The 24920-nt window shown below is 48.4% G+C and overlaps 1 protein-coding gene across 1 annotated transcript in view; it reads left to right on the forward strand.

The window, feature by feature from the left end:
• The window catches only part of LOC139561632 (Fc receptor-like protein 5), a gene marked incomplete in the record, with an annotated part of 1233720 nt that overhangs the window by 470972 nt on the left and 737828 nt on the right, over nt 1-24920 (forward strand).

Below are 24920 nucleotides of genomic sequence, written 5' to 3' on the forward strand. Positions count from 1 at the left end.
ACACTCAGAGCAGGTGATATGAGAACACTCAGAGCAGGTGATATGAGAACACTCAGAGCAGGTGATATGAGAACACTCAGAGCAGGTGAGGTTCACTCAGAGCAGGTGATATGAGAACACTCAGAGCAGGTGAGGGAACACTCAGAGCAGGTGAGGGAATACTCAGAGCAGGTGATATGAGAACACTCAGAGCAGGTGAGGGGATACTCAGAGCAGGTGAGGGAACACTCAGAGCAGGTGAGGGAACACTCAGAGCAGGTGATATGAGAACACTCAGAGCAGGTGATATGAGAATACTCAGAGCAGATGATATGAGAACACTCAGAGCAGGTGATATGAGAACACTCAGAGCAGGTGAGGGAATACTCAGAGCAGGTGATATGAGAACACTCAGAGCAGGTGAGGGAACACTCAGAGCAGGTGATATGAGAACACTCAGAGCAGGTGAGGGAACACTCAGAGCAGGTGATATGAGCACCCTCAGAGCAGGTGATATGAGAACACTCAGAGCAGGTGAGGGAATACTCAGAGCAGGTGATATGAGAACACTCAGAGCAGGTGATATGAGAACACTCAGAGCAGGTGAGGGAATACTCAGAGCAGGTGATATGAGAACACTCAGAGCAGGTGATATGAGAACACTCAGAGCAGGTGAGGGAACACTCAGAGCAGGTGAGGGAATACTCAGAGCAGGTGATATGAGAACACTCAGAGCAGGTGATATGAGAACACTCAGAGCAGGTGATATGAGAACACTCAGAGCAGGTGATATGAGAACACTCAGAGCAGGTGATATGAGAACACTCAGAGCAGGTGATATGAGAACACTCAGAGCAGGTGATATGAGAACACTCTGAGCAGGTGATATGAGAACACTCAGAGCAGGTGATATGAGAACACTCAGAGCAGGTGATATGAGAACACTCAGAGCAGGTGATATGAGAACACTCAGAGCAGGTGATATGAGGACACTCAGAGCAGGTGATATGAGAACACTCAGAGCAGGTGAGGGAAGACTCAGAGCAGGTGATATGAGAACACTCAGAGCAGGTGATATGAGAACACTCAGAGCAGGTGATATGAGAACACTCACAGCAGGTGATATGAGAATACTCAGAGCAGGTGATATGAGAACACTCAGAGCAGGTGATATGAGAACACTCAGAGCAGGTGATATGAGAACACTCAGAGCAGGTGATATGAGAACACTCAGAGCAGGTGATATGAGAACACTCAGAGCAGGTGATATGAGAACACTCAGAGCAGGTGATATGAGAACACTCTGAGCAGGTGATATGAGAACACTCTGAGCAGGTGATATGAGAACACTCAGAGCAGGTGATATGAGAACACTCTGAGCAGGTGATATGAGAACACTCTGAGCAGGTGATATGAGAACACTCAGAGCAGGTGATATGAGACCACTCAGAGCATGTGAGGGAATACTCAGAGAAGGTGATATGAGAACACTCAGAGCAGGTAATATGAGAACACTCAGAGCAGGTGAGGGAATACTCAGAGCAGGTGATATGAGAACACTCAGAGCAGGTGATATGAGAACACTCAGCGCAGGTGAGGGAATACTCAGAGCAGGTGATATGAGAACACTCAGAGCAGGTGAGGGAATACTCAGAGCAGGTGATATGAGAACACTCAGAGCAGGTGATATGAGAACACTCAGAGCAGGTGATATGAGAACACTCAGAGCAGGTGATATGAGAACACTCAGAGCAGGTGATATGAGAACACTCAGAGCAGGTGATATGAGAACACTCAGAGCAGGTGATATGAGAACACTCAGAGCAGGTGAGGGAATACTCAGAGCAGGTGATATGAGAACACTCAGAGCAGGTGAGGGAATACTCAGAGCAGGTGATATGAGAACACTCAGAGCAGGTGATATGAGAACACTCAGAGCAGGTGAGGGAACACTCTGAGCAGGTGATATGAGAACACTCAGAGCAGGTGATATGAGAACACTCAGAGCAGGTGATATGAGGACACTCAGAGCAGGTGATATGAGAACACTCAGAGCAGGTGAGGGAACACTCAGAGCAGGTGATATGAGAACACTCAGAGCAGGTGATATGAGAACACTCAGAGCAGGTGATATGAGAACACTCAGAGCAGGTGATATGAGAATACTCAGAGCAGGTGATATGAGAACACTCAGAGCAGGTGATATGAGAACACTCTGAGCAGGTGATATGAGAACACTCAGAGCAGGTGATATGAGAACACTCAGAGCAGGTGATATGAGAACACTCAGAGCAGGTGATATGAGAACACTCTGAGCAGGTGATATGAGAACACTCAGAGCAGGTGATATGAGAACACTCTGAGCAGGTGAGGGAATACTCAGAGCAGGTGATATGAGAACACTCAGAGCAGGTGAGGGAATACTCAGAGCAGGTGATATGAGAACACTCAGAGCAGGTGATATGAGAACACTCAGAGCAGGTGATATGAGAACACTCAGAGCAGGTGATATGAGAACACTCAGAGCAGGTGATATGAGAACACTCAGAGCAGGTGATATGAGAACACTCAGAGCAGGTGATATGAGAACACTCAGAGCAGGTGATATGAGAACACTCAGAGCAGGTGATATGAGAACACTCAGAGCAGGTGAGGGAACACTCAGAGCAGGTGAGTGAATACTCAGAGCAGGTGAGGGAACACTCAGAGCAGGTGAGGGAATACTCAGAGCAGGTGAGGGAACATTCAGAGCAGGTGATATGAGAACACTCAGAGCAGGTGATATGAGGACACTCAGAGCAGGTGAGGGAACACTCAGAGCAGGTGAGGGAACACTCAGAGCAGGTGAGGGAACACTCAGAGCAGGTGAGGGAACACTCAGAGCAGGTGAGGTGACACTCAGAGCAGGTGAGGGGATACTCAGAGCAGGTGATATGAGAACATTCAGAGCAGGTGATATGAGAACACTCAGAGCAGGTGATATGAGGACACTCAGAGCAGGTGATATGAGAACACTCAGAGCAGGTGATATGAGGACACTCAGAGCAGGTGAGGGAACACTCAGAGCAGGTGAGGGAACACTCAGAGCAGGTGAGGGAACACTCAGAGCAGGTGAGGGAACTCAGAGCAGGTGATATGAGAACACTCAGAGCAGGTGATATGAGAACACTCAGAGCAGGTGATATGAGAACACTCAGAGCAGGTGATATGAGAACACTCAGAGCAGGTGAGGGAATACTCAGAGCAGGTGAGGGAACACTCAGAGCAGGTGAGGGAACACTCAGAGCAGGTGAGGGAACACTCAGAGCAGGTGAGGGAACACTCAGAGCAGGTGAGGTGACACTCAGAGCAGGTGAGGGGATACTCAGAGCAGGTGATATGAGAACATTCAGAGCAGGTGATATGAGAACACTCAGAGCAGGTGATATGAGGACACTCAGAGCAGGTGATATGAGGACACTCAGAGCAGGTGATATGAGAACACTCAGAGCAGGTGATATGAGGACACTCAGAGCAGGTGAGGGAACACTCAGAGCAGGTGAGGGAACACTCAGAGCAGGTGAGGGAACACTCAGAGCAGGTGAGGGAACACTCAGAGCAGGTGAGGGAACACTCAGAGCAGGTGAGGGAACTCAGAGCAGGTGATATGAGAACACTCAGAGCAGGTGATATGAGAACACTCAGAGCAGGTGATATGAGAACACTCAGAGCAGGTGAGGGAATACTCAGAGCAGGTGAGGGAACACTCAGAGCAGGTGAGGGAACACTCAGAGCAGGTGAGGGAACACTCAGAGCAGGTGAGGGAACACTCAGAGCAGGTGAGGTGACACTCAGAGCAGGTGAGGGGATACTCAGAGCAGGTGATATGAGGACACTCAGAGCAGGTGAGGGAACACTCAGAGCAGGTGAGGGAACACTCAGAGCAGGTGAGGTGACACTCAGAGCAGGTGAGGGGATACTCAGAGCAGGTGATATGAGAACACTCAGAGCAGGTGATATGAGGACACTCAGAGCAGGTGAGGGAACACTCAGAGCAGGTGAGGGAACACTCAGAGCAGGTGAGGTGACACTCAGAGCAGGTGATATGAGAACACTCAGAGCAGGTGATATGAGAACACTCAGAGCATGTGATATGAGAACACTCAGAGCAGGTGATATGAGAACACTCAGAGCAGGTGAGGGAATACTCAGAGCAGGTGATATGAGAACACTCAGAGCAGGTGATATGAGAACACTCAGAGCAGGTGATATGAGAACACTCAGAGCAGGTGATACGAGAACACTCAGAGCAGGTGAGGGAACACTCTGAGCAGGTGATATGAGAACACTCAGAGCAGGTGATACGAGAACACTCAGAGCAGGTGAGGGAACACTCAGAGCATGTGATATGAGAACACTCAGAGCAGGTGATATGAGAACACTCAGAGCAGGTGAGGGAATACTCAGAGCAGGTGATATGAGAACACTCAGAGCAGGTGATATGAGAACACTCAGAGCAGGTGATATGAGAACACTCAGAGCAGGTGAGGGAATACTCAGAGCAGGTGATATGAGAACACTCAGAGCAGGTAATATGAGAACACTCAGAGCAGGTAATATGAGAACACTCAGAGCAGGTGATATGAGAACACTCAGAGCAGGTGAGGGAACACTCAGAGCAGGTGAGGGAACACTCAGAGCAGGTGAGGGAATACTCAGAGCAGGTGAGGGAATACTCAGAGCAGGTGAGGGAACACTCAGAGCAGGTGATATGAGGACACTCAGAGCAGGTGAGGGAACACTCTGAGCAGGTGATATGAGAACACTCAGAGCAGGTGATATGAGAACACTCAGAGCAGGTGATATGAGAACACTCAGAGCAGGTGATATGAGAACACTCAGAGCAGGTGAGGGAATACTCAGAGCAGGTGATATGAGAACACTCAGAGCAGGTGAGGGAATACTCAGAGCAGGTGATATGAGAACACTCAGAGCAGGTGATATGAGAACACTCAGAGCAGGTGAGGGAAAACTCAGAGCAGGTGATATGAGAACACTCAGAGCAGGTGAGGGAAAACTCAGAGCAGGTGATATGAGAACACTCAGAGCAGGTAATATGAGAACACTCAGAGCAGGTAATATGAGAACACTCAGAGCAGGTGATATGAGAACACTCAGAGCAGGTGATATGAGAACACTCAGAGCAGGTGAGGGAACACTCAGAGCAGGTGAGGGAACACTCAGAGCAGGTGAGGGAATACTCAGAGCAGGTGATATGAGAACACTCAGAGCAGGTGAGGGAACACTCAGAGCAGGTGATATGAGAACACTCAGAGCAGGTGAGGGAATACTCAGAGCAGGTGAGGGAACACTCAGAGCAGGTGAGGGAACACTCAGAGCAGGTGAGGGAACACTCAGAGCAGGTGAGGGAACACTCAGAGCAGGTGAGGTGACACTCAGAGCAGGTGAGGTGACACTCAGAGCAGGTGAGGGGATACTCAGAGCAGGTGATATGAGGACACTCAGAGCAGGTGAGGGAACACTCAGAGCAGGTGAGGGAACACTCAGAGCAGGTGAGGTGACACTCAGAGCAGGTGAGGGCATACTCAGAGCAGGTGATATGAGAACACTCAGAGCAGGTGATATGAGGACACTCAGAGCAGGTGAGGGAACACTCAGAGCAGGTGAGGTGACACTCAGAGCAGGTGATATGAGAACACTCAGAGCGGGTGATATGAGAACACTCAGAGCAGGTGATATGAGAACACTCAGAGCAGGTGATATGAGAACACTCAGAGCAGGTGATATGAGAACACTCAGAGCAGGTGAGGGAACACTCAGAGCAGGTGATATGAGAACACTCAGAGCAGGTGATATGAGAACACTCAGAGCAGGTGCGGTTCACTCAGAGCAGGTGATATGAGAACACTCAGAGCAGGTGATATGAGAACACTCAGAGCAGGTGATATGAGAACACTCAGAGCAGGTGAGGGAACACTCAGAGCAGGTGAGGGAACACTCAGAGCAGGTGAGGGAATACTCAGAGCAGGTGAGGGAACATTCAGAGCAGGTGATATGAGAACACACAGAGCAGGTGATATGAGGACACTCAGAGCAGGTGAGGGAACACTCAGAGCAGGTGAGGGAACACTCAGAGCAGGTGAGGGAACACTCAGAGCAGGTGAGGGAACACTCAGAGCAGGTGAGGGAACACTCAGAGCAGGTGAGGTGACACTCAGAGCAGGTGAGGGGATACTCAGAGCAGGTGAGGGAACATTCAGAGCAGGTGATATGAGAACACTCAGAGCAGGTGATATGAGGACACTCAGAGCAGGTGAGGGAACACTCAGAGCAGGTGAGGGAACACTCAGAGCAGGTGAGGGAACACTCAGAGCAGGTGAGGGAATACTCAGAGCAGGTGATATGGGAACACTCAGAGCAGGTGATATGAGAACACTCAGAGCAGGTGATATGAGAACACTCAGAGCAGGTGATATGAGAACACTCAGAGCAGGTGAGGGAATACTCAGAGCAGGTGAGGGAACACTCAGAGCAGGTGAGGGAACACTCAGAGCAGGTGAGGGAACACTCAGAGCAGGTGAGGGAACACTCAGAGCAGGTGAGGTGACACTCAGAGCAGGTGAGGTGACACTCAGAGCAGGTGAGGGGATACTCAGAGCAGGTGAGGGGATACTCAGAGCAGGTGATATGAGAACACTCAGAGCAGGTGAGGGAACACTCAGAGCAGGTGATATGAGAACACTCAGAGCAGGTGAGGGAATACTCAGAGCAGGTGAGGGAACACTCAGAGCAGGTGAGGGAACACTCAGAGCAGGTGAGGGAACACTCAGAGCAGGTGAGGGAACACTCAGAGCAGGTGAGGGAACACTCAGAGCAGGTGAGGTGACACTCAGAGCAGGTGAGGGGATACTCAGAGCAGGTGATATGAGGACACTCAGAGCAGGTGATATGAGAACACTCAGAGCAGGTGATATGAGAACACTCAGAGCAGGTGAGGGAACACTCAGAGCAGGTGATATGAGAACACTCAGAGCAGGTGATATGAGAACACTCAGAGCAGGTGAGGTTCACTCAGAGCAGGTGATATGAGAACACTCAGAGCAGGTGATATGAGAACACTCAGAGCAGGTGATATGAGAACACTCAGAGCAGGTGATATGAGAACAGTCAGAGCAGGTGAGGGAACACTCAGAGCAGGTGATATGAGAACACTCAGAGCAGGTGATATGAGAACACTCAGAGCAGGTGAGGTTCACTCAGAGCAGGTGATATGAGAACACTCAGAGCAGGTGATATGAGAACACTCAGAGCAGGTGATATGAGAACACTCAGAGCAGGTGATATGAGAACACTCAGAGCAGGTGAGGGAACACTCAGAGCAGGTGAGGGAACACTCAGAGCAGGTGAGGGAATACTCAGAGCAGGTGAGGGAACATTCAGAGCAGGTGATATGAGAACACTCAGAGCAGGTGATATGAGGACACTCAGAGCAGGTGAGGGAACACTCAGAGCAGGTGAGGGAACACTCAGAGCAGGTGAGGGAACACTCAGAGCAGGTGAGGGAACACTCAGAGCAGGTGAGGGAACACTCAGAGCAGGTGAGGTGACACTCAGAGCAGGTGAGGGGATACTCAGAGCAGGTGAGGGAACATTCAGAGCAGGTGATATGAGAACACTCAGAGCAGGTGATATGAGGACACTCAGAGCAGGTGAGGGAACACTCAGAGCAGGTGAGGGAACACTCAGAGCAGGTGAGGGAACACTCAGAGCAGGTGAGGGAATACTCAGAGCAGGTGATATGAGAACACTCAGAGCAGGTGAGGGAACACTCAGAGCAGGTGATATGAGAACACTCAGAGCAGGTGAGGGAATACTCAGAGCAGGTGAGGGAACACTCAGAGCAGGTGAGGGAACACTCAGAGCAGGTGAGGGAACACTCAGAGCAGGTGAGGGAACACTCAGAGCAGGTGAGGGAACACTCAGAGCAGGTGAGGTGACACTCAGAGCAGGTGAGGGGATACTCAGAGCAGGTGATATGAGGACACTCAGAGCAGGTGAGGGAACACTCAGAGCAGGTGAGGTGACACTCAGAGCAGGTGAGGGGATACTCAGAGCAGGTGAGGGGATACTCAGAGCAGGTGATATGAGGACACTCAGAGCAGGTGATATGAGGACACTCAGAGCAGGTGAGGGAACACTCAGAGCAGGTGAGGTGACACTCAGAGCAGGTGATATGAGAACACTCAGAGCAGGTGAGGGAACACTCAGAGCGGGTGATATGAGAACACTCTGAGCAGGTGATATGAGAACACTCAGAGCAGGTGATATGAGAACACTCAGAGCAGGTGATATGAGAACACTCAGAGCAGGTGATATGAGAACACTCAGAGCAGGTGAGGGAACACTCAGAGCAGGTGATATGAGAACACTCAGAGCAGGTGATATGAGAACACTCAGAGCAGGTGAGGTTCACTCAGAGCAGGTGATATGAGAACACTCAGAGCAGGTGATATGAGAACACTCAGAGCAGGTGATATGAGAACACTCAGAGCAGGTGATATGAGAACACTCAGAGCAGGTGAGGGAATACTCAGAGCAGGTGATATGAGGACACTCAGAGCAGGTGATATGAGGACACTCAGAGCAGGTGAGGGAACACTCAGAGCAGGTGAGGGAACACTCAGAGCAGGTGATATGAGAACACTCAGAGCAGGTGATATGAGAACACTCAGAGCAGGTGAGGGAACACTCAGAGCAGGTGAGGGGACACTCAGAGCAGGTGATATGAAAACACTCAGAGCAGGTGAGGGAACACTCAGAGCAGGTGAGGGAACACTCAGAGCAGGTGATATGAGAACACTCAGAGCAGGTGAGGGGATACTCAGAGCAGGTGAGGGAACACTCAGAGCAGGTGAGGGAACACTCAGAGCAGGTGATATGAGAACACTCAGAGCAGGTGATATGAGAATACTCAGAGCAGATGATATGAGAACACTCAGAGCAGGTGATATGAGAACACTCAGAGCAGGTGATATGAGAACACTCAGAGCAGGTGAGGGAATACTCAGAGCAGGTGATATGAGAACACTCAGAGCAGGTGAGGGAACACTCAGAGCAGGTGATATGAGAACACTCAGAGCAGGTGAGGGAATACTCAGAGCAGGTGATATGAGAACACTCAGAGCAGGTGATATGAGAACACTCAGAGCAGGTGAGGGAATACTCAGAGCAGGTGATATGAGAACACTCAGAGCAGGTGAGGGAATACTCAGAGCAGGTGATATGAGAACACTCAGAGCAGGTGATATGAGAACACTCAGAGCAGGTGATATGAGAACACTCAGAGCAGGTGAGGGAACACTCAGAGCAGGTGAGGGAATACTCAGAGCAGGTGATATGAGAACACTCAGAGCAGGTGATATGAGAACACTCAGAGCAGGTGATATGAGAACACTCAGAGCAGGTGATATGAGAACACTCAGAGCAGGTGAGGGAATACTCAGAGCAGGTGATATGAGAATACTCAGAGCAGGTGATATGAGAACACTCAGAGCAGGTGATATGAGAACACTCAGAGCAGGTGATATGAGAACACTCAGAGCAGGTGAGGGAACACTCTGAGCAGGTGATATGAGAACACTCAGAGCAGGTGATATGAGAACACTCAGAGCAGGTGATATGAGAACACTCTGAGCAGGTGATATGAGAACACTCAGAGCAGGTGATATGAGGACACTCAGAGCAGGTGATATGAGAACACTCAGAGCAGGTGAGGGAACACTCAGAGCAGGTGATATGAGAACACTCAGAGCAGGTGATATGAGAACACTCAGAGCAGGTGATATGAGAACACTCAGAGCAGGTGATATGAGAATACTCAGAGCAGGTGATATGAGAACACTCAGAGCAGGTGATATGAGAACACTCTGAGCAGGTGATATGAGAACACTCAGAGCAGGTGATATGAGAACACTCAGAGCAGGTGATATGAGAACACTCAGAGCATGTGAGGGAATACTCAGAGAAGGTGATATGAGAACACTCAGAGCAGGTAATATGAGAACACTCAGAGCAGGTGAGGGAATACTCAGAGCAGGTGATATGAGAACACTCAGAGCAGGTGAGGGAATACTCAGAGCAGGTGAGGGAACACTCAGAGCAGGTGAGGGAATACTCAGAGCAGGTGAGGGAACATTCAGAGCAGGTGATATGAGAACACTCAGAGCAGGTGATATGAGGACACTCAGAGCAGGTGAGGGAACACTCAGAGCAGGTGAGGGAACACTCAGAGCAGGTGAGGGAACACTCAGAGCAGGTGAGGGAATACTCAGAGCAGGTGATATGAGAACACTCAGAGCAGGTGAGGGAATACTCAGAGCAGGTGAGGGAACACTCAGAGCAGGTGAGGGAACACTCAGAGCAGGTGATATGAGGACACTCAGAGCAGGTGAGGGAACACTCAGAGCAGGTGAGGGAACACTCAGAGCAGGTGATATGAGAACACTCAGAGCAGGTGAGGGGATACTCAGAGCAGGTGAGGTGACACTCAGAGCAGGTGAGGTGACACTCAGAGCAGGTGAGGGAACACTCAGAGCAGGTGATATGAGGACACTCAGAGCAGGTGAGGGAACACTCAGAGCAGGTGATATGAGAACACTCAGAGCAGGTGAGGGAATACTCAGAGCAGGTGATATGAGAACACTCAGAGCAGGTGATATGAGAACTTCAGAGCAGGTGAGGGAACACTCTGAGCAGGTGAGGGACACTCAGACCTCCTCCCTATAGGATGTATCGTCGTTGTCGGTGATCAGGCCTACCACTGTTGTGTCATCAGCAAACTTAATGATGGTGTTGAAGTCGTGCCTGGCCGTGCGGTCATGAGTGAACAGGAAGTACAGGAGGAGACTGAGCACGTACCCCTGATGAGCCCCAGTGTTGAGGATCAGCGTGGTGGATGTGTTGTTACCTACCCTTACCACCTGGGGGCGGCCCGTCAGGAAGTCCAGCATCCAGTTGCAGAGGGAGGTGTTTAGTCCCAGGGTCCTTAGCTTATTGATGAGCTTTGAGGGCACTATGGTATTTAACACTGAGTGTTCCTTTTGTCCAGGTGGCAAAGGGCAGTGTGGAGTGCAATAGAGATTGCATCATCTGTGAATCTGTTGGGGCGGTATGTAAATTGGAGTGGGTCTAGGGTTTCTGGGATAATGGTGTTGATGTGAGCCACCAGCCTTTCAAAGCACTCCATGGCTACAGACGTGAGTGCTACGGGTGGGTAGTCATTTAGGCAGGTTGCCTTAGTGTTCTTGGGCACAGGGACTATGGTTGTCTGCTTGAAACATGTTGATATTATAGACTCAGACAGGAAGAGGTTGTAAATGTCAGTGAAGACACTTGCCAGTTGGTAAGCACATGCTCAGAGTAAACGTCCTGGTAATCCGCCTGGACCTACGGCCTTGTGAATGTTGACCTGTTTAAAGGTCTTACTAACATCGGCTGCAGAGCGTGATCACACAGTCGTCCGGAACAGCTGATCCTCTCATGAATGTTTCAGTATTACTTGCCTCGACGCGAGCATAGAAGTTATTTAGCTTGTCTGGTAGGCTTGTGTCACTGGGCAGCTCTTGGGTGTGCTTCCCTTTTGTAGTCTAATAGTTTGCAAGCCCTGCCACATCCGACGAGCGTCAGAACTGGTGTAGTATGACTCGATCTTAGTCCTGTATTGACGCCTTGCCTGTTTGATGGGTCATCGAAGGGCATAGCGGGATTGCTTATAAGCTTCCAGGTTAGACTCCCGCTCCTTGAAAGCGGCAGCTCTACCCTTTAGCTGAGTGCGAATGTTGCCTGTAATCCATGGCTTCTGGTTGGGGTATGTACGTACAGTCACTGTGGCGACGACGTCCTCGATGCACTTATTGATAAAGCCAGTGACTGATGTGGTGTACTCCTCAATGCCATCGAAAGCGTCCCGGAAAATATTCCAGTCTATGCTAGTAAAACAGTCCTGTAGTTTAGCATCTGCTTTATCTGACCACTTTTTTATAGATGAGTCACTGGTGCTTCCTGCTTCATTTTTGCTTGTAAACAGAAAAAAGGATGATAGTAGTAGTGTCACACCCTGATCTGTTTCACCTGTCATTGTGATTTGTCTCCACCCCCCTCCAGTTGTCATCCATCTTCCCCATTAGCCCTGTGTATTTATACCTGTGTTCTCTGTTTGTCTGCCAGTTCGTCTTGTTTGTCAGGTTAATCAGCGTTTTGTGTCTCCGCTCCTGCTTTTTCAAGTCTCTCTTTTTCTCGACCTACTGGTGTTGACCCTTAGCCTGCCCACCTGAACACTCTGCCTGAACCTGAGCCTGCCTACCTGAGCACTCTGCCTGACCCTGAGCCTGACCACTCTGCCTGACCCTGAGCCTGCTCACCTAAACACTCTGCCTGCCTGTCGACCTGGACCTTTGCTTCCCGTTTGATTTCTGATCTCTGCCTTTCCCTACCCTGAACCTGCCTGCCATCTGGTACTGTTGCCCCACCTCTGGTTACTGACCTGCCATACCCGGCCGTTGGACATGCTGCTAGAGCAAATCTGCGGGTTCTCTGGAGGGCAGCCTGCCATGGGGGTAACCCCACCGCTCCCAGTCACTCGACGGTTAGCAGCGCCGTCCCACCGGCCACTCTACCTTCCTGGGAACCCCAGGTTACCTCCTCCAGAACGCTTTAATAGAGAGCCGAGCACCTGACGGGCATTTTTAGCCCAGTGTGCCCTCTGACCTGCCTGTCTGGCATGTCTATCTCAGTGTGACCTCTGACCTGCCATACCCGGGCCTGGCATGTCTATCTCAGTGTGCCCTCTGACCTGCCATACCCGGGCCTGCCTGGCATGTCTATCTCAGTGTGCCCTCTGACCTGCCATACCCGGGCCTGCCTGGCATGTCTATCTCAGTGTGCCCTCATTTTAGAGCTTCAGCCCTCCTCCTTCCCCTCGGCTCGCTCCAAAATAGCCTACCTCATCACGTTGATGTCTGGAAGGGCTCTCACCTGGGCTACCGCCACATGGGAACAGCAGCCAGCCATATGCGTGAGCCTGGAGGGGTTTGTGGGAGAGGTGAGGAAGGTTAACCTTTTGTCAATAGGGGGTGCTATTTGCACTTTGTAAAAAATTCGTTCCCAAATTAAACTGCCTCATACTCAATTCTTGCTCGTACAATATGCATATTATTATTACTATTGGATAGAAAACACTCTCTAGTTTCTAAAACCGTTTGAATTATTTCTCTGAGTCAAACAGAACTCATTCTGCAGCACACTTCCTGTCAAGAAGTGAGATTTCTGAAATCGAGGTCTCTGTTCCAGGGTCGGTTTATAAATTCCCTTGTAAGCTATGGGGCTACATGCACTGCATACGCCTTCCCCTAGATGTCAGTAAGCGGTGAGACTTTGAATGGAGTGGATAGCACCATCTGGGGGAGTATAAAGCCTCATGGAACGGAAGGACCGACCTTTTCGACGCGGGGCCTGACGCAGGAGGGACACCAGCATGGCGTCCTGAAAAGCTTTCGGTTTAGCAGTTCTATATCTCCGGCTCTGATTTAATTTGTTTTTTTGTCTTAAAAACTTCATAAGGTAGTTAATTTAAACCGACTTATAGCAGTTTATATCAGTTTATTGCGATTTTCTGGAGTTTATTTGTCAGGCGTTATCGCGAGTTGGGCACCTCTCCGGTACATCGCTGGCGTTAGCAGCTAATTCTACAGGAGTAGAGGACATCTTTCAACCAAAAGACGATTGTTCTGGACAAAGGACCACTTGCCCAAGATTCTGATGGAAGCTCATCAAAAAGTAAGAGCTATTTATGATGTTAATTCGTATTTCTGTGGAAAAATGTAAAATTATTAGTCCGCCATTAATTTCGGCATGGTCTCGCTGTAACGCACGCTGTATGTCGAGTAACGTTAATTTTAAAAATCTAACACAGCGGTTGCATTAAGAACTAATGTATCTTTCATTTGCTGTCCAACCTGTATTTTTTAGTCAAGTTTACGATTAGTTATCGATTAGATTAGGTGCCTCTCCAAGATGGCGCCGGACAGATTGCTTGAAGTTTGACTACTATTCACATTGTATAACCACGATTTGTGCCGTTAAATATGCACATTTTCGAACAAATCCCATATGCATTGTGTAATATGATGTTACAGGACTGTCATCTGATGAAGTATATGAAGGTTAGTCAAAAATTATATATCTTTTGCTGGTTTGTTACGATCGCTAACCTTTGCTGCTGGTAAACGGCTTCTGTTTCTGGCTATTGTGGTAAGCTAATATAATGCTATATTGTGTTTTCGCTGTAAAACACTTAAAAAATCTGAAATATTGTCTGGATTCACAAGATGTTGGTCTTTCATTTGCTGTATGCTGTGTATTTTTCAGAAATGTTTTATGATGAGTATTTAGGTATTTGACGTTGGTCTCTGTAATTATTCTGGCTGCTTCGGCACTATTTCAGATTGCAGCTGCAATGTAGAACTGTGATTTATACCTGAAATATGCACATTTTTCTAACAACACATATGCTATACAATAAATATGTTATCAGACTGTCATCTGATGAAGTTGTTTCTTGGTTAGTGTCTATTTATATCTTTATTTGGTCGAAATTGTGATAGCTACCTATGCAGGAAAAAAATGGTGGAGAAAAAAAAGTTGTGTCTTTTGCTATCGTGGTTAGCTAATAGATTTACATATTGTGTCTTCCCTGTAAAACATTTAAAAAATCAGAAATGATGGCTGGATTCACAAGATGTATATCTTTCATCTGGTGTCTTGGACTTGTGATTTAATGATATTTAGATGCTAGTATTTACTTGTGACGCTATGCTAGGCTATGCTAGTCAGCTTTTTTACTGATGGGGGTGCTCCCGGATCCGGGATTGTGTGCAACTAGAAGTTAATGATGCCCCGTTCTCTGGGAGAGAAGCTGTAAGCTAATTCCCGCAGGGTGGCCGACTATGCAGTGGATTTCCGCACGTTGGCAGCGGAGAGTGCATGGAACCCGGAAGCACTGTTTGACATGTTCCTGCATGGCGTCTCGGAGGAGGTAAAGGACGAGCTGCTGGGGAGTTACCCACTGATCTTGACTCTCTCTCATCGCTTTGACCATGCGCATCGATGGGGGATTGCGGGCCGTTAGATGGAGAGGAAGTTTGTTTTCATTCACACGTTCAGGGATTCGACCTCGCCTCCGAGACATCCTGTAAGTCCCTGACGATCCCGTGGCCAGCACCCAAGAGTTCCCAACCTTCCTCGAGAGTCACCGACGAGGGTAGAAGCACTGTTTGCCGAGTCCATGCAACTAGGCAGAGCTGGCCTGTCGCAAGTGAAACGGCAACACAGGATCCGCACAAGGAGTTGTCTATATTGAAGGACTTTTGGTAATTTTGTGTCCTCGTATCCGGTAAAAGACCAGGCTCAGACCAGGAGCGAGTACTCTGGTTGGCCATATGGAGACCTTTTCTGCTCCCCTTCCTCGCATCATTTCACTCTGCTGTGGGGAAACCAGTCCAAATCTCTCCGGGTCTGTTAAGCAGAGCGACACAGGGGAACCCAAGAGCAGACTCAGATGAGGAAACGGGGATGAATAAACCAAAATATTTATTGTTACACAGAGAGATATGGAGTGCAGATCCGGGGAAGCTCGGATGAGTTGCTGAAAAAAACAGATGTGGAGACTGAGGTTGAAGTTGGCTGAGAAAAACAGGGTTACAGGTCCTGAGGGGAATCCAAGGTAGTAGTGGTGAATAAAATCCAGAACAAGGTAGTTGGGTGGTGAGTTTTGGAAAAGGAGACAGGAGCCAGAGGCAGAGTGGTAACTGCAATGAGAGGATAAACGCTGTCAGGCAGGGAAACAGGCACATTAGAGTAACAGGATCTTGAGTAATCATAAATGACTAGAATCATGACCTGACTGAGCAGAGATTACGATCTGGCGATGTGGCATGACTGAGTATTTTTAGAGGTCTTGATTATGGAACAAGTTGTAGCTGGTAGGGATCTGCTGACTCAGCATACCTCTCTCCAACCACACAATCACACAGAGAGGGAGAGAGAACGGGGGAGTAACTGCAGGTCAAGAAGACACCAGATGAACACCAGAGGGCGTAGCAGGAGCAGATGTGACAGGGGTTTGACTCTGGGGTCGATGAGAGCTTTTTGGACGCCACACTAGCTTCCAAGTTGAACATCCCTACTCAGCCCCTCTTTATTCCCATTGATGTTCGAGCGTTGAACGGGTGCTCTATAGGTCAGGTCATGATAACACCACTCATCAACCTACGGGTGTCAGGGAATCACAGCGAGACCATTCAGTTCCTGCTCATTAAGTCCCCCCAGATTCCCGTGGTTTTGGGATTCTCCTGCCCCAAACGGCACAATCCACTCATCTACTGGTCTACTGGTGCTATCATGGCCTGGAGTCCGTTCTGCCACGACCATTGTCTGATTTCGGCACAACCTGCCCCGGGAAGGCTTCCTGGGTCCTCGTAGGTGGTTACGGACCTCTCCGCCATTCCCGCGGAGTACCAGGACCTCTGGGAGGTTTTGAACAAGTCCCGGCCCACTTCCCTTCCACAGCACTGCTCCTATGACTACGGGATTGACCTTCTCCCTAGGAGCACGCCGCCCCGGGGACATCTGTACTCATTGTCGGGACCAGAGACGAAGGCTATGGAGAACTACATTGGGGACTCTCTAGCTACAGGATTTATCCATCCCTCTTCCTCTCCCAATGGCGCAGGCTTATTCTTCATGGAGAAGGACAAGACCCTGCACCTGTGCATTGACTACAGGGGACTCAATGACATTACTGTTAAGAACCGATATCTGCCACCACTCACCTCCTCGGCCTTCGAGCCTTTCCAGGTGGCATCTGTATTCTCCAAGCTGGATCTACGAAATGCCTACCACCTGGTGGGGATACGAGAGGGGGACGAGTGGAAGACCGCCTTCAACATGGCCAGCGCCCACTAAGAATATCTGTTCATGCCCTTTAGCATCACCAACTCCCCTGATGTGTTCCAGCCTCTGGTGAATGATGTTATCCGTGACATGCTGAATCGGTTCGTCTTCGTCTACCTTGATAACATCCTTGTCTTCTCCCGCTCCCCCCAAGAACACATGCTCCATGTCCAGCAGGATCTCCAGCGCCATCTGGAGCGATTTCCATCGCTCCACCACTCCACCAACACCTCCTGGGGTTAGCCAACTTGTGCCAACAATGCTGATCACTAAGCAAAGGATCCTGGTACTAAACACCTGTCTCTGCAACTGGATCCTGGACTTCCTGACGGGCAGCCCCCAGTTGGTAAGGGTAGGTAACAACACATCTGGCACGCTGATCGTCAACACTAGGGCCACTCAGGGGTGGGTGCTTAGTCCCCTCCTGAGTTAAGAATTTCAAGTTCCTTGGTGTCCACATCCCCAACGAACTATCATAGTCAAAACACACCAACACAGCTGTGAAGAGGGCATGATAACACCTTTTCCCCCCAGGAAACTGAAAACATGGGTCCCCAGATCCTCAGTTATACCGCTGCCCCATCAAGAGCATCCTGACCGGTTGCATCACCGCCTGGTATGGAAACTGCTCGGCATCTGACCGTAAGGCGCTACAGAGGGTGTATCGTCGGACGGGGTCACAGTGTCTCCCCATCACTTCTGTCTCAGGCCCCAGTAGGCGCTACTGAGGGTGTATCGTCGGACGGGCCACAGTGTCTCCCCATCACTTCTGTCTCAGGCCCCAGTATTTACGTTGTAATAGTTTGTGTAGGGGGGTTAGGGTCAGTCAGTTATACCTGGAGTATTTATCCTGTCTTATCTGGTATCCGGTGTGAAATTAAGTATGCTCCCTCTAATTCACTCTCTCCCTCTCCCTTCTATCCCAGAAGACCTGAGCCCTGGGACCATGCCTCAGGACTACCTGGCCTGATCACTCCTTGCTATCCCCAGTCCACCTGGACGTGCTGCTGCTCCAGTTTGAACTGTTCTGCCTGCGGCTATGGAACCCTGACCTGTTCACCGGACGTGCTACCTGACCCAGACCTGCTGGTTTCAACTCTCTAGAGACAGCAGGAGCGGTAGAGATACTCCGAACGATCGGCTATGAAAAGCCAACTGACATTTACTCCTGAGGTGCTGAACTGTTGCACCCTCTAGAACCACTGTGATTATTATTATTTGAGCCTGCTGGTGATCTATGAACGTTTGGCCATGTACTGTTATAATCTCCACCCGGCACAGCCAGAAGAGGACTGGCCACCCCTCATAGCCTGGTTCCTCTCTAGGTTTCTTCCTAGGTTCCTGCCTTTCTAGGGAGTTTTACCTAGCCACCGTGCATCTGCATTGCTTGCTGTTTTGGGGTTTTAGGCTGGGTTTCTGTATAGCACTTTGTGACGTCGGCTGATGTTGTAAGGGATCTATGAATAAAATTAGATTGCTGACGGCCGAGTACATCACTGGGTAGAAGCTTCCTGCCATCCAGGACCTACTGTATATACTAGGCGGTGTCAGAGGAAGAGCTAAAAAATAGTGAAAGACTCCAGTCACATTGTAAAGAATGTCATTTCAATAATGTTGTGATGTCATGGAGTAACAAACTTTAATTTGGAATAGATACAAACCTTGTCTGCAGATGGCTACTTTTACCTGGGGCTTTGTAGACCATTCAAAGGTGCTCCGATACCTGGTCCCCATGAAGAAACCCACATGTTATGATAGCTTATAGACAGTAGTATGCACATTTATGGACATAGTTCCAATATTAAGATGATGGTATAACATTTCTAGGGTCTATTTGCTGGTAATTGGAAACACGTCCCTTTTGAATTTCGTCCCCCATTCCTAAACACATCCATCCTATAGTGTAGGTTTTGAAGATTCATAATCTATGCTTGTAGTCATCAGAAGAAGATTGAGGAACGGTTGGTGGATCCAAGAAGTACAAGTCCCCACACCATTCTCCAACCTCTGAAATGTTGTCTTTGATGTGTATATTTTCAAGTACCCCTTGACATTTAGTCTGTCTGTCTGGTAGAGTAGTGGTTATGGTGTTTGCTCCCCAAACCAGAGCTTGAGAGGTCAAATCCAAGAAGAGCCATTTTTGATGTTGCCTTTTGTGGGCATGAAAGAGCTAAGTTGAGGTGTGTAGGGGGGTAGAGGCTAGTTCCCATCAAATAGCAGGACTGAAGTGACACCTTGTGTAGAATGTCCTGTAATAGAGTTGTGGGAAAGTATCAGTGGTAAAAGTATAAATTATTTGACCTTCCACATATTATTAAAAACCAGTCAGCACGGTTTTCTTGTTTGTTTATTTAAGAAATAGCCATGGGAACACTCCAACACTCAGACATAATTTACAAACGAAGCATGTGTTTAGTGAGTCTGCTAGATCAGAGGCAGTAGTGATGACCAGGGATGTTCTCTTGATAAGTGTGTGAATTGGACCATTTTCCTGTCTGGCTTAGCATTCAAAATGCAAAAAGTACTTTTGGCTGCCAGGGAAACTATGGAGTAAAAAATGAATTATTTTCTTTAGAAATGTAGTGAAGTAAAATTTAAAGTTGTAAAGAAACAGAGTAAAAGTACAGATACTAAAAAAACACGGAATATATAAACGGAATGTAGTGGAGTACTTAAAATACATTTTTGTTAAGTAATTTACACAACTGGACTTGAAAGGAACACCTCAATTACCTCGACTAACCAGTGCCCCCACACATTGACTCTGTACCGGTACCCCCTGTATATAGCCTCCACATTGACTCTGTACCGGTACCCCCTGTATATAGCCTCCACATTGACTCTGTACCGGTACCCCCTGTATATAGTCTCCACATTGACTCTGTACCGGTACCCCATGTATATAGCCTCCACATTGACTCTGTACCGGTACCCCATGTATATAGCCCTCACACATTGACTCTGTACCGGTACCCCATGTATATAGCCCTCACACATTGACTCTGTACCGGTACCCCCTGTATATAGCCTCCACATTGACTCTGTACCGGTACCCCCTGTATATAGCCTCCACATTGACTCTGTACCGGTACCCCCTGTATATAGCCTCCACATTGACTCTGTACGGGTACCCCCTGTATATAGCCTCCACATTGACTCTGTACCGGTACCCCCTGTATATAGCCTCCACATTGACTCTGTACCGGTACCCCCTGTATATAGCCTCCACATTGACTCTGTACCGGTACCCCCTGTATATAGCCTCCACATTGACTCTGTACCGTTACCCCCTGTATATAGCCTCCACATTGACTCTGTACCGGTACCCCCTGTATATAGCCCCCACATTGACTCTGTACCGGTACCCCCTGTATATAGCCCCCACATTGACTCTGTACCGGTACCCCCTGTATATAACCTCCACATTGACTCTGTACCGGTACCCCCTGTATATAGCCTCCACATTGACTCTGTACCAGTAAACCCTGTATATAGCCTCCACATTGACTCTGTACCGGTACCCCATGTATATAGCCTCCACATTGACTCTGTACCGGTACCCCCTGTATATAGCCTCCACATTGACTCTGTACCGGTACCCCCTGTATATAGCCTCAATATTTTTATTTTACTGCTGCTCTTTATTTATTTGTAACTTTTAATTCTCATTATTTTCGTTTTAAGAAAAATATGTGTTAAGGGCTTGTAAGTCAGCATTTCACTGTGAGGTCTACGCATGTAGTATTCAGCATTTCACTGTAAGGTTGTAGCGGTATTAATTAGAGAAAGGTATAGAAGAGTTTGTTCGGGCGCCAGGCAGGTATTAACCCTGCCGAAAGAAAAGAATAGTAGAACAGCGAGAGTACCACTACCAGACCCACACACATCAACAGAAGAGACTGCCTAGAGTGTAGCCTGTTGACCAGATAGACAGCGGAGAGAAAAAGAATACACACCCTATAGATCACACATCACATCACAGTCCTTCCACAATTCTTGGTAACCCCACCAAACATACCTCATATAACAATAATGGCAGAGCAAATAAACAGCAACTTCATACAATACGAATGAACCCAGTCATCACACAGAGGATTTGCAAGAGTTTGTATTCTCTGTTGTGAAGGAGTGCAGAGGGTATGAATGTGTGGTGTTCATATACACACTAGTCCAGCTCCAATGACCCTTCAATGTACTTAGGAAATAGTCGGTTTCAGTGTAAAGCACTGGAACATAGCGGGAAAAGAAAGAGAGAAAAAGAACAAGAGAGGGCTTAGCTGTGATCTGGAGGGTGCAGGTATCCGGTCTGACTGTCCGATGGTATGTTGGGTTGTAGTTGAACGCTTCACAACCATGTTGCTACTAATCCATTGGATCCATAACCATCGCAGTCCCAAATGAGAACAACCACGTCGTCGAGCGATCACACCGAGGATTGATCCAAACACTGTACAACCACATACGCTGAAGACAAACAAAAAACCTATGCAGCATAGCACACAACAAAAACTGTCGCGGTCCCAAATGAGAACAAACACGTCGTCGCATAGCACACACAAACCAAACTGTCGCGCCAACAAGAGCTCTCTCCAATAGAGCTTAACGAGCTCTTTTATCTCCTCCTTCCTACTGCTCATGCGCTCTTAAAGTGGCAGTGCACTTAAGTGCAGGATTTCGCCACACTCCTCCCCCCATGAAAAAACAAAGCCTGTAGAAACAGAGAGGATGCAGGCTTTGACAAGTTAATGTTCCTGCTATCCAAAACCAGGGAAGTCCTCATCATCAGAGTCCTCCACGAAGAGTTCCTGCAGGTGTTGCTTTAGCCTGCGATCCAGCTCTTCTGCCGTAGGGTAGCAAGGCTTTAGGTCAACAACATGCACCGTCCTGACATCTTCCCCAGTGTCCTCCAAACAGACCAAGTAGTTCACTGGTCCCAACTGCTGCACTACACGGTATGGGCCTTTCCATCTCGAAGCTAGCTTGGCAGTGAACTTCTTAGATGCCTTCGACAGATGATGGGAACGTACCCAGACACGAGACTGGGGTGGGAAACACACGTCTCGTCTATGTTTATCATAGTTTCTCAGCTGTCGTTGTTTGGCTTTGTTCTTTATATTTTCTCGGTCTCTGACTTGACCTTGTCCGGACTCTGCATAATGCAGCAGGCTCCAGCCTGAAATCAGTGCATTACCAGGTTGAAATGGATGAGGCTGGGAATAGTCAGAGTGCAGCCGATAGGAGGGTTCGGACATCGAGATGGTCAGTCCACTGAAGAACAGGAAGTCTAGACCAAGGACTACAGCAAATGCAAGGCTTGAATTTGCAAGAATAGCCACAGGAAGTTTAATAGTCTTTTCATGCAGTTGTATTATTATACTAATCCAGCCCAAAGGGGTGGTAGGTTCTCCATTGGCCAAGTACAATGGTCCCTTCTCCCATGTTTGTATCTCCTCATGAGGTAATGCCATTTTCTGCCACAGGGCCTCTTGCATCAGGGTGTAAGTTGCTCCTGTGTCAATTATGGCCTTCCCTCTCCAGTTCCTAACAGTCAGGGGCACCAATAGTTGTTTCGGAATAGGAATAAGACCGCTAGTTGTGATTTCTAAAGGCTTCATGGGCATTAAGGCTGACCCAATGGTATGCAAGCCACCACGTCTGTCTAGGCTGTCGGTCTTCTGTCCTTTCTGACCTTTTCCAGCATCCTGACGCTGGACATAGAGCGGGCAAGAACCTGGAGGATGTTGGACTTTACACCTCCAACACATCACTGGACTTTTGTCTTGGCTCTTGGGTACAAATATCTGAGATGGTTTAGCCCTAGGAGAGCTATGGGTATACTGGGATGAGGGAACAGGGTTTTTAGTTTGAAGGTGGTGCTTCCAGTCCTTCTCAAACTGAGTCCCCAGACGCACCAGATCATCCACATTCTGCACACGTTCTCGAAGTTGACTAGCAAGGCGGGGGATCATGTTCTTGAGAATGAGTTTGACCATCTCCTGCTCAGTAATGTCAGCCTTCCATCTCCTACATAGAACTCGATAGGAGAATGCAAAGTCCCGTATTGGCTCTGCTTCACCCTGGACTCTGTTACGAACACGTTCCGCCAGTTCATCCCCATAGTCCTCTGAGAGGAAGGCTGAGAGGAATATTTTTTGAAACTCCTCCCAGGTTGACACATGTTCACGGGCTATCTCCCACCAGTCTCTTGCTGTTCCATGGAGAACACTGCGGAGGGTGGCAAGAACCTCCCAGTCAGTAAGGGGCCGGATAGAAAGAAAATCATTACACTTAGATAAGAAAAAGTGGATCAACCTCATCTTCTGGGCTGCCAAAAGTGGGGAAAAGTAGTTTGATAGGGAGGGAGCGCTCTAGAGGAGGCATGACAGTTTCAGCAGGAGTTCTGTTTAACAGTATCTTCATAGGGGGTTTTGTAGTGCTACCTGTTCCTATTCCGTTACTGACCAAGCCAGTGGCAGAGGTAAAACCTAAGGGAGGTACAGAAGATTTGTCCAGAAGGGAAAAGCCTTTCATTTCCTCCTGGTGCAGCTCTTCCATTTGAAGGTCTGTGGCCTTCTGTGCTTTATCCATCTCATTAACGGTGTCCTTTTTAGTTTGTTCAATCAACAATCGTAGTTCGCCTGTGAGAGAGTTCTTCATGTCCTCCATAACTTCCTTCAGATAAGAACACACTCCCTTCACAACAGAGGCTGACTCCTCTGCTCTCTGTTTTTGTTCCTCCTCAAGATAGATTAGGACTTGCTGATGGTTAGATTCCATTTGTGTTTTGAACTGGTGCAGTTGTCCCTGAATATCCTGTTTCAGAGAATCGTGTAAATATTTTTGTCTCTGAACAATTTGTTGTTGGTTTTCCTCCATTTGACAGGGAAGGTAATCCAACCTCAGCTGCACATCTGTCTGATGAGCCTCCACACATTCACTGAGTTTGCGAATGGCATTCTCCTGCATTGTCAAACTATGATTGGTGTGTGTCCATTGATGTTCCAGTCGTCCAGTGATCACAGAGACACCTCTCCCAGTCTCTCTGGGCAGGGTAACAGGAAGAGGTTGAGGTGAGGGTAATGGTGGAGAGGTTATAGGCGAGCCAGAAACCTGGGGATTAGGGTCAGTGCTATCCAACTCCATTAGTTCATCGAATCCTTCCACAATGAAAGAACCTTGAACACGATTACCATTAGGTGTATCCACATTGACACAGTATGGGGTTCCAACAAAAGACATGATTCAACCTTGTGTGGATGGTGTCATGGGTGTTTCTCTTCAAGTCCCTGTTCGGGCGCCACTTCTGTAGCGGTATTAATTAGAGAAAGGTATAGAAGATTTTGTTCGGGCGCCAGGCAGGTATTAACCCTGCCGAAAGAAAAGAATAGTAGAACAGCGAGAGTACCACTACCAGACCCACACACATCAACAGAAGAGACTGCCTAGAGTGTAGCCTGTTGACCAGATAGCCAGCGGAGAGAAAAAGAATACACACCCTATAGATCACACATCACATCACAGTCCTTCCACAATTCTTGGTAACCCCACCAAACATACCTCATATAACAATAATGGCAGAGCAAATAAACAGCAACTTCATACAATACGAATGAACCCAGTCATCACACAGAGGATTTGCAAGAGTTTGTATTCTCTGTTGTGAAGGAGTGCAGAGGGTATGAATGTGTGGTGTTCATATACACACTAGTCCAGCTCCAATGACCCTTCAATGTACTTAGGAAATAGTCGGTTTCAGTGTAAAGCACTGGAACATAGCGGGAAAAGAAAGAGAGAAAAAGAACAAGAGAGGGCTTAGCTGTGATCTGGAGGGTGCAGGTATCCGGTCTGACTGTCCGATGGTATGTTGGGTTGTAGTTGAACGCTTCACAACCATGTTGCTACTAATCCATTGGATCCATAACCATCGCAGTCCC

Source organism: Salvelinus alpinus, chromosome 31 (genome assembly GCF_045679555.1).
Source record: "Salvelinus alpinus chromosome 31, SLU_Salpinus.1, whole genome shotgun sequence".
Classification (NCBI taxonomy): Eukaryota; Metazoa; Chordata; class Actinopteri; order Salmoniformes; family Salmonidae; genus Salvelinus; species Salvelinus alpinus.